Source organism: Ricinus communis, chromosome 2 (genome assembly GCF_019578655.1).
Source record: "Ricinus communis isolate WT05 ecotype wild-type chromosome 2, ASM1957865v1, whole genome shotgun sequence".
NCBI classification, from domain to species: domain Eukaryota; kingdom Viridiplantae; phylum Streptophyta; class Magnoliopsida; order Malpighiales; family Euphorbiaceae; genus Ricinus; species Ricinus communis.
This window is the reverse complement of record NC_063257.1, coordinates 22410713-22422086: the sequence shown is the minus strand read 5'-3', so window position 1 is coordinate 22422086 and position 11374 is coordinate 22410713. Positions and strand designations below refer to the sequence as shown.

Below are 11374 nucleotides of genomic sequence, written 5' to 3'. Positions count from 1 at the left end.
AAAGAATTTCTTTCATACATTTATGGTGCCTGCCAAATTTCACAAAAAGAGTAGAAAAAGCAGAAAACAATTGAGGGAGAAAAGGGAATCTCTTTAATCATGAATGACATCAATACAGTACTTCCCATACATATTACCATTGCCTAAACTTGACAGCTGCCAAGGATGGCATTTAGGACAATTACTAATAAAAGAGTGACACCTACCACTACTCCTAACAACCACAAATAAATAGAAACGACACCGAATTTGCTAAAATTGATTTAGCATATATCAATTCCCTTTCCTTACAAAAAGCCTTCCACAAGGTTAATATGTGGAAACTGTTCTTGAATGTCGAAATAAAATTCCCAGGTGGCCTCTTCCGGTGTCCTATCTCACCATTGAACAAGAATTTTAGTAGCTGGACTATTGCCTCTCTTAACCAGTTTCCTATCAAGTATAGCAACTGGAACCGGTGGTGACATATTAGGTACAGGAAGCTGGGAGGCAGTAGTAACAGAGCTCGGGATTGATCTCTTCAACTGTGACACATGAAAAACAGGATGTATACTGGCTTCAGGTGGTAACTTGAGCTTATAAGCCACTTTCCCAATCTTATCTTCCACTTGATAAGGGCCATAATACAAGGGAGATAGCTTGTAATGCTTCTTCTTACTGTACTTTGTTGCTTATAAGGTTGCAGCTTCAAGTATACCCAATCACCAATGTTGAAACTTCTTTCAGTTCTATGAAGGTTTGTTTGTTGCTTCATTCGGTGTTGTGCCTTTGATAGGTGATATTTCATCAATTGCAAAGCAAATTCCCTATCTTGAAGGAATTGATTTACTGCAACAATTTGAGTCTCTTGGGATATAAGGAATGTGGATTGGGGGTGGAAATCCATAGACTACCTCAAAAAGGGTCATTTGTATAGTTGTATGAAAGTTGGTGTTGTACCACCATTCAGCAAAAGGAAGCCATTTAGACTATTGTTTGGGATTGTCACTAGTCATACACCTGAGATAAGATTCTAGGCATCTATTTACCACCTCTGTTTGCCCGTCAGTTTGAGGGTGATAAGAGGTGGATTTAAGCAATTCAACTCCCTGCAACTTGCATATTTCCTCCCAAAAGGTACTCAAAAATACTGGATCTCGATCACTAACTATAGAGTTAGGCATTCCATGAAGCTTAAAAATATGGGAAATAAATAGCTGAGCTATTGAAGATGTAGTGTAATGATGGCTTAATGCTATAAAGTGGGCATACTTGCTCAACCTATCAACCACCACCCAAATCACCTCCTTGCCAAAATATTGAGGTAGCCCTCAATAAAATCCATACTCAAGTCTGTCCAGATGCCCTCAGGAATTGATAGAGGTTGTAGTAAACCAGGGGTGTTAATGTTTTATGGTTTACAAGTTTGACAAATTGGACAAGCTCGCACATAGTTACGCACATCCTTTTCCATTCCCTTCCAATAGAAAAGTAGTTTGAGCCGTTTAGAGGTGGCCAACATACCTGAATGCCCACCTAATGAAGAATCATGCACCCACTTCAGAGTTTTTTGCCGCAATTGAGTATTATTCCCTACTACCAGCCTTCCCTTTCTCCTGAGTATTCCATCCACCAATGAGTAAGGACTTAAACTAGGTTGTCCTTGTTGTAAGGTTGCAATCAACTGTTGTACAGTTGGGTCATCTCTCCAACTCTTTTCAATATCTGGAAGTAGTTCACTCGCAGGTAAGTACACCATTAAAGCGAAAAGTTCTGCAGTAGTTACTCTAGATAAAGCATCAGGAGCAATTTTTCTCTTTTCCCTTCTTGTATAAGATCTCAAAGTCATAACCAAAGAGCTTGGCTATGTGTTTTTATTGGTGACTCGTAGTAATTATTTTCTCCAGAAAGAAATTTCAAGCTAATATGATCAGTCTTGATTAGAAAGTGCCTATGGGCTATGTAGTGATCCCATTTCCTAATAGCATACACAATAGCAAGTAATTCCTTCTCGTAAGTATAGAGAGTCTGATGCCTTAGAGCTAGGGCCTTGCTAATGTAAGCAATAGGGTGGAATTCCTGCATTAGAACTGCTCCGATCCCTACATTACAAGCATCAGTTTCTATCACAAATTGCTTCTCATTTGATGGAAGAGCAAGGACTAGTGCAGTTACTAGAGCCTTTTTGAGTTGTTCAAAAGCTAACTGTGAAGCTTCATTCCATTGAAACCCTTCCTTCTTTAAGAGTTCTGTTAGAGATTTGCTAATGACACCATAACCCCTAACAAACCTTCGGTAGTAACCAGCTAATCCCAAAAATGCTTGAAGCTGCTTGATGTTTCTTGGTACTGGCCAATTCTCTACAGCCTCTATCTTCTTTGGGTCGGTTGAAATACCCTTTTCACTGATGTGATGACCCAAATATTCAACAGCTGAAGTACCAAAGATGCATTTCTTCTTTTTAGCAAACAACCTGTGCTCATGCAGCTTAAGGAAAACTTGCTTCAAGTGTGTCAAGTGAGATTGCATATCAGGACTATAAATTAATATGTCGTCAAAAAAGACTAACACAAATTTCCTCAAGAAAGACCTGAATATATCATTCATCAAACTTTGAAATATAGAAGGGGCATTAGTAAGCCCAAATGGCATCACAACAAACTCATAGTGCCCATCATGGGACCTAAAAGCAGTCTTATGAATGTCGGGTTCATGCATCCTGATCTGATGGTATCTGGATGTCAAATCAATTTTGAAAAACACAGTTGCTCTATGTAACTCATCAAGTAATTCTTCTATCACAGGGATTGGGAATCTATCTTTAATAGTTTGTTTATTAATTCCGTATAGTCAATACACATTCCCCAAGTACCATCTTTCTTTTTGACCAAAACTATTGGAGATGAGAAGGAACTAACGCTAGGTCGTATAATTCCTTTAAACAACAATTCCTGAATCATTTTTTCTATCACAGTTTTCTGTATCGGTGAGTGCTTATATGGTCTAATGTTAACAGGTTTTGAGCCCTCTTCTAGTGGTATTCTATGATCATGGGCCCTAAGAGGTGGTAATTCTTTAGGCTCTCTAAAAATTTGCTCATTATCATTCAATAATTGTACCAAGTCAGGAACTGTTACCTCTTCTAGTTGTGTAGTAGAATGAGCTGATTCCCTCACTTGAATAGCATAGGCAGTAATGGGCCACTTTTATGTAATTTTGATCATGTTACTTTGCGAAATAACTTTTACTGAGGTAGTATTGACACCTTGCAAGGAATACTGTTGCTGATCCATCATAAATGACATGTTGAGTTGCCTAAAGTTCCATTTGATGTCACCCAGTGTTGCCAACCACTGTACCCCTAAAACCATCTCACACCCACCAAGGGGCATTACTAAGAAGTTTGATGCAAATTGGTAACCCTGCATCTCCCAAGGGAAGTGTTCATATAGGTGTGTGCATAGCATCTCTTCTCCGTTTGCAACAGTGATATGTACAGGGTCAATGAGTTTCAAGCGACAACCTAAACTCTTGGCAAGTCCCAAATCGAGAAAATTATGTGTGCTTCCTGTGTCAATCAATATGTGTACAAGCTTCCTTTTGTGACTTCCCACCATCCTCATAGTTTGATAGGCTAATTCCTCCAAGCCATTCATTGCAAGTAATGAGATAGCAGGATCAACCTTTAATGCTTCCTCTTCATTCCATTGTGCAACTTCCATATCATGTTCAGACACTCCCTCAGGTATCTCCTGTATAACCATGTGTAGCTGCTTCTTTTTACATTAGTGTCCAGGGATAAATTTCTCATCCCACCAAAAACATAGGTTCTTGGCCCTTTTTTCATTCATCTCTTCATCAGTCAACCTTCTAGTTCTAACTGGATTCTTGTTGGTAATTGCAGGTTTTGGAGCGGTCACTCTTTGGGTAGTGTTAGGTGTGGGTAGTAATGGTGGTTTAGTGTTTGAGGGTGAAGGTTTGGTGAAGGTGATAGGATTTGAGTTGGTATTACTGGTTGTTTGGGGTTTATTATAATAGGTTTTATGGTTTTGGTGGCACTCAGATATGAATCCTGCATCCTTGCCAACGCATAAGCTTGCTGTAATGACTTAGGTCCCAACATTCTCAGAGGAATTCTGATCTCCTCCTTAAGGCCACTAAGAAAGCAGCTAAGGGAATAGTCCTCTGAGAGAGTGACTTTGTGAGATAGTACCTCAAATGATTCCATATATTCCTGAAGAGTTCCAGTTTGAATCAATCCCTTTAGATCAGCCATGGGGTCTTCGTAAGCCTTCTCCCCAAACCGACCCTTCAAGGCCAGCACATACTCCTCCCATGGAGGTTCCCCAAGCTTATTCCTATTCTTGATGAAAGTTTGGTGCCATTACAAGGCTCTCCCTTCCATATGAATCGAAGCAAGCTTCATTCTAGCCATTAATAGAGTGTAATCGATCTGAAAAAATCGTTCACACTTGAATAACCAACCTTCAAGATCCTCTCCATTAAATGTAGGAGACTCTATTTTTGTAAAGCGAGTGGCCATCTGATAACCATTTCCTATAGCTGCTTGGGTGTGAATGGTAGGTTGACTAAGATCGATATATGTAGGAGTTGGTATTGCAGTCGGTATAGTTTGTGACGAACTAAGGTTGATAAAGGGTGGATTGGGAAGAACAGTTGGGTTAATGGGTGTTGGAAAGGTTGGGGCTGTAGAGTAAGTTGTAGTAACAAATGTAGTAGGTGGTGTGAAGGCAGGAATGGAGTGTGGGTAAGTGGTATTAGCAATTGGGTAACATGGAACTAGAGGGTAGAAAGCTATGGATTGAGTTGGAAGAACCTGGGTTACCTGGGTGTGAAGATAGAAGCAGAGCCTTAAGCTCATTAACAATGGTGTTTTGTTGTTGACCCATTAGCTCAGACTGTTTGTTTATCATTTCGGTGACCATTTCTTCTTGCTTCTTGTTGTTTTCAGTCAATATTTCTGTGACCATGGCCTTTAAACTTTCCTCTATTTGCTTCAAATCTTGTGAACGAGTGTGTTCAGAGACAACCATGTTAATTTGGATATGACAGGAGAGTTTTTTTTTGGGTAAATTGATTAGATCAGAACTGCTCTAGTACCAAATGGTGCCTGCCAAATTCCAGAAAAAGAAAGAATAGAGAAGAAGATAGAAAGAGTAGAGAAAGCGGAAAATAATTGAGAGAGAAAAGGGAATCTCTTCATTAATCATGAATGACATCAATACAGTACCTTCCATATATATTACCGTTGCCTAAACTTGACAGCTGCCAAGGATGGCATTTAGGACAATTATTAATAAAAGAGTGACACCTAGCACTACTCCTAACAACCACAAATAAATAGAAACGACACTGAATTTGCTAAAATTGATTTAGCATATATCAATCTATGTATATCACACTTGAATTTTTATGCTCAAGTCTTTCACTTTTACCTTTTTTTTTAAATTAATTTCCTTCTTTTGTTTTGTAGCTTGCCACTTTCTTCTCTCTTTTTCATGCAAGTATAAATGATTGTCACGCTCTCATTATTCTATTTGCTATTTTATGGCCAAAACAGCTTAACCATTCTTAACGCGTATGCTTCCATTAATTATTATATAATATTCCATGGCATTCAGCAATAGATTTTATTGTTAAAGTCAATGTTTAACTTCAATTTTTAACTTTTGACTCCTTATTCTTTTATAATAATATATTATTATCATTAAAACATACGTTAATTATTTGATCTAATGACACTAAAAATTTAAATATTTACATGGTATTATAAATTTGATTCACTTTCTTATTTTTTTACTTAAATAGTTTGATTTGGTTAATTTATTGTAATTATAGCTAAATTAAAAATTTTAGTTAAAATAGGGTGATGTGGCAAATAATATGTCATTATTTATTATCAACAACTTATTCGTCACTGTCACATGTATTTACACATCATACATGAGTTATTATGGTCAGGATATGAATGAACAAGAAAGTAAAAATCACGAATCAAGAAGAATAAAGACATTGTCATTTTGATTTTATATATTTTTTTAAGAAACGAGATATTGGTATAGAAAGTAGTTAATATCCAATTTTGACCGAGATTTTAATTTGACTATAATTGCAATTATTTAATTAAATCTAGTAATTTAGGTAATAATTTAAAGGATAGGCAAAATTTATCAAAAAACACGTAAATATTTAAATTTTTAGTATCATCAGGCCTAATTATTTTGGTTGAATAATATATGTAAAGTGTAATTATTCTTTTATTGTATCCAATCTTTTTAAAAAAGTGTAATTCACTCTTTTCTTATTTTTATAAAAAATCCAACTAATTTAAATTAAATATGTATAAATTTAGATTAAAATATCTATAAATTTATAAAAAAATTAAACTGAAATTTATTCCATTATATTTTTACGCGTTTGAGAAAGTGTGAAAATAGTTCTTTCATAATTAATGTCAATGAATTCACTGTGGTCGACGCACTGCCATTACCGGCAAAGAAATGAGAATATGTTTGAGCTTTTTTAAACCCATGGTGTAGCTCACTCTAGTCCCACCACGTAACTCTTTTGCTTTTTTTTTTTTTCTCTGCAACTTTCTACATTCTTTCTCTATCTAAAAAAAAGTCCTTCGTAGTAGTAGTAGGTCTAATTGTAATACCCAACTAATGGAACGTAATTAATTATGTTGATTTATATTTTAAATATTATAATTAAATATAATTAATCCTTTAATTTAATTTAATTAGCTCAAATAATTTAATTATACAAATTATTAACATGATTTAATACTAACCATATTTACAATAATCATTTAGTAACATAAAATTACATAAGATAATATTAAAGTATTTGGATTATATTGGATGTCTATCATTATATTTTTGGATAGGTTTCTTATGTAAATAGATTCTACCTCTGTAATCCCTTTAAATAGGTGTTACAATCAATAAAATGAGATACAAATATATATACATATAAAGAAAAATTACTCTTTCTTCTCTTTTTATTTTTTTTCTTGTTCTTTATTTTATGCACTCTTTATTCTTCTTATTATTCTTTATTTTACAACATGTTATCAATACAATCGCTTAAAACAAGATTTAAAGTAGAGTTTTTTTCTCTTTCCATATTTATTTTTAAAAAATTACATGAGGCTATACTATATCTTTATTGAATGCATTATTGAATAGCGACTCATTTTGATAGTCCTAATGAGTATATAATACATATTTCTTTATTTTAATTTTATGGCTATTGAATTTCTACTAAATTCTTTTGTTTGAGCCAAATACTAGTTTATATTGTAATTATAATTTTATATGCATACTTTATAGGATTATAGGTTTATTTTATTTCTATCTCATTTTATTTATGTATTTATTATAGATATATAACCCGATATTAATTAATGTTAATTAATTTCTAGTTCGTGAAGAACTAGTGTTATATATAGTTTTTGAAGAACTTATATTATAAATTTTAGTTACTAAAGAACTTGTATTATAAATTTTAATTCATAAAAAACTAGTATTAGTTTTAATTCTTGAAGAACTAATTAAATAAATAACTAAAGATATAAATTTCTAAAAATCTTGACTATAAGTTTCCGAATAACTAAGTATCTTGACATCTAGTATCCCAATTTATTAAAGAATTAATATTTTATGTTTTTGAAGAACTAAATATATTAGTCTCTAAAAGATTGATACTAATTGACGTGTTATTTATTAATTATTTTTGTATAGAAACGTAAAATATTATGGTTCTTACTCATTCATTAGTAGGATTAAGAATAAATGATACAGATTTATGTTTTGTAGACAATGCTACCATGCACGCCATATTAAAATATAAGAAATATTTTTCTCATTTAACAACTGGAGAAACTTTTGTCAATACAATATCTAGTAGTAATAAGTGCTAAAAGCACTACTTTTGAGCCTTGTTTTATCTTGATTTTATCTTCAATTGAGTTTAATTTATTTCTAGAATTTATTTTCAGTCATTTTTAGGTACTTTGGAAAGCTTATAGGGCAAGAATAAGTTTGCATTAAAATACACGAAAATCAGTCCAAGAATCACTTATTTAGCGAGAGATAGAGTCCCATACGGGAACGACACGGGAAGAATTTGCCCGTCTGGACTTCCCGTGTGAAGTGCAAAAAGTGGTAGAATGAAGGAAGGTGTGACACCAGGAGCACATGTCCATGTGGACTTCCCATATGAGTTGTGAATAATGGCAGATTGTCTAAGGCATGACACAGAAAGAGGACTTACCCATGTGATCCAAAGGATGGCTTTAAGTGCGTGTTGATCATAGGACGTGACACGCCTGTATCTGTGTGGAACATAAAAATACATTATTTAAAGGAATTTTTAGGGTCTTATTGGGGGTTCTGTTATTTTATTCATTTCTAGAAAGAAAAACACTTAGAAACTTCATTTTCCTTTCATTTTGAGGGTTTTGATTGGTCATTTCTGAAGGAAGAACATCAATTCTTTCATTATTTTCTAAGATTGAAGATTGAAGATTAAAGATTTTTATCTCTACTCTTCCATGAATAGTTTGAGTTCTTATTTCCCTAATCTTTATTTCTTTATTGTAATGTTTATGAATAATTTTCTTGCTATTTGGATTTTGAGGAACCCTAATTTGTTTTATATGGATTGATTCAAAGTTAATACAATTAATCTTTTTTATGAGTTGTTTTGTCCCTTTGATTGCTTAATTGTCTATTCAATTGATAAGTCGACGTATTAATTGAGATTTGTTTTCACAAACTGATTAGAGATAACTTTTTATGAACTAATCACATCTTAGGGATTGAGGATTAATTGAGATACTAGTGATAGATCTACAAAAATTTTTAGTTTACTAGTTTCTTAATCTTATTGTGTGACTCAAGTGAGTGGGTTTGAGAAGAGATTCCTCTCCCTCCTCTTAGGAATTAAGGGTTTAATCATTTGAGAAAGGCTTAAACCTAAATTGGTGAAATGCAAACTTAACTCTTGGTTAAAATTAATTGTTATTTGTTTCATGAAATATTTAACTTATTAGTAGAATTTACTACCTAAATAGGCTTTATCCTTGATGACACCAATTGTTTTAATCTTTGTTTTCAAGATTATTTTACTTTTAAATATTATTACACCCAAATAATATTTTGATTGCTAAAAATTAGTATATGATTGAAGGTAGTACTCACAATTAGGTCCCCAGTGGAACAATACTCTTATTCATCATTGTATTACTTGATATAATCGGTGCACTTTGCCGTGTGCGGATAACGCGCATTAAGTTTTTGGCGCCGTTTCCGAGAAGCTCTTTTCTATGATATTATTAATAATTCAAAAGCTAGTGATTTAACATTTTTATTTTTCATTTGATTTATCTTTGTTGTGTTTATGTTTTCTCTAGGTACCTAATTATCTGTATGATCGAGCTAGTTCGATGGAATTATTCACTTACGAACTAGAGTTAGAAAGAACTTTAAGGAAGCAATGAAGAGAAGAATGAGAACAAGCTTCAGTCAAAACAGTGGCGGAGTTACAGAATCAGAATAAGGAAAAGGAACCAAACTAGGAAAGTGAGTAGTTAAGAATGGTAGCTCCACCTAGGGAGAGAACCATGCAAGCGTATGCACGCCCAACTCTTAATGGGGCTACATCGAGTATTATGAGGCCGAATGCTACAACAAACAACTTCAAGATCAAGCCCAACATCATTCAGATGGTGTAAAGTAATTGCATATTTGATGGTTTGGCCAATGAGGATCCAAACACCCATTTGGATGATTTTATAGAGATTTGCAATATCTTTAAGATTAATGGGGTATTAGATGATGCTATTCGATTGAGGCTATTCCCATTCTCGTTGAGGGATAAGCCAAAGAAGTGGTTGAAATTATTTCTAGTTGGGATATTTATGGCCTGGAATCAGCTGGCCGAGAAATTCTTGGAGAGATACTCTTCACCTTTTGAGACAACTAAGTTGAGGAATGATATAGCAGGATTTCTTCAGCAAAAGAGCGAGACTTTGTATGATTGTTGGGAACGTTTCAAGGATTTACTAAGGAGCTGTCTACACCATGGTTTACCTTTATGGCTGCAAATTTATATATTATCTGATGGACTGAATTACGTAAGTAAACAATCTATTAATGTTGCAGCAGGTGGATTACTAAATAATAAGACTCTTGAGCAAGCTATGGATCTTATTGAGGATATGGCAATCACGAACTATCAGTGGCAGAATCCAAGAGAGTAGGTTCAAATCAAAAGGATTGGAATCCATGCAGTAGATCTTATGGTAGCTGTAAATGTACAGTTGGAGGCTATGAGCAAGAAGATGGATGCTTTGACTCTATCTTCATCTAGAAGACAGGCACAAGTTATGATTTGTGATTGGTGTGGGGGTGGGCATCAAAGTCAAGATTGTCAAAATGGCAATACTTTCGTTAAGCTAGAGTAGGTTGATTACATGGGGAATGCTTCTAAGCAGCAGAACAACCCCTAAAGTAATATCTATAATCCAGGGTGGAGAAATTATCAGAATTTTTCTTAGGGTAATCAAAATCAACAAAGACCACCACCAGGATTTCAACGGAAAAACTAGCAGCAAGCTCCTCCTAGAGGGAGTAATATAGAGAAGATGATAGAAAAGTTTATCTCAGTGTCCGAAATAAGGTTTTAAACTACCGAGACTATTCTTAGAAATCAGCAAGCTTTAGGTAGTATATGACCATGAGCTCTAACCCTGATCCCATAGCACCCTTATCTGAACCGAGCTCTCGAGTTATTGAGGCAGCGTTTGTAGGCGGTTGAGGAGGAGGCGGAGTTCTGATTCGAGTTCAAGGAACTGACGCGATGGAGAACCTCAACCCCCAAGCCGATGAGGATCATAAGACGATGTACGAGTTTGCTCGACCATCTTTGGATGGGACGAAAACTAGTATAGCCAGACCTGCTGTAGCGACCAACAATTTTGAAATAAAAGCCAACGTGATCTAGATGATCCAGCAGAGCGTGCAGTTTGGAGGATTGCCTAGCGAGGATCCCAATGCACATATCTCTAATTTTTTAGAGATTTGTGACACATTCAAGATAAACGGAACAACGATGATGCCATTCGGCTGAGATTGTTTCCATTTTCCTTGAGGGACAGAGCTAAGAGATGGTTACAATCCATTCCACAGCAAACAATTACTACCTGGAGGGCGTTGGCTGAAAAAATTTTATATAAGTATTTTCCTCCTGCTAAAACTGCTAAACTTAGAAATGACATATCTTCTTTTGTGCAGTTTGATGATGAAAGCATGTACGATGTATGGGAGAGGTTTAAAGATCTTTTGAGATGCTGCCCACATCACGGATT

General features: G+C 34.7%; 2 non-coding genes across 2 annotated transcripts; both read right to left on the bottom strand.

Moving 5' to 3' along the window:
• Window positions 1–9988: 9988 nt before the first annotated feature.
• On the bottom strand, window positions 9989–10095 carry LOC112536220. Its single transcript, XR_003080270.1, has one exon. It is a non-coding gene; the product is annotated as a small nucleolar RNA R71 (small nucleolar RNA).
• A 1172-nt stretch (window positions 10096–11267) lies between these two features.
• LOC112536219 lies at window positions 11268–11374 on the bottom strand. Its single transcript, XR_003080269.1, has one exon. It is a non-coding gene; the product is annotated as a small nucleolar RNA R71 (small nucleolar RNA).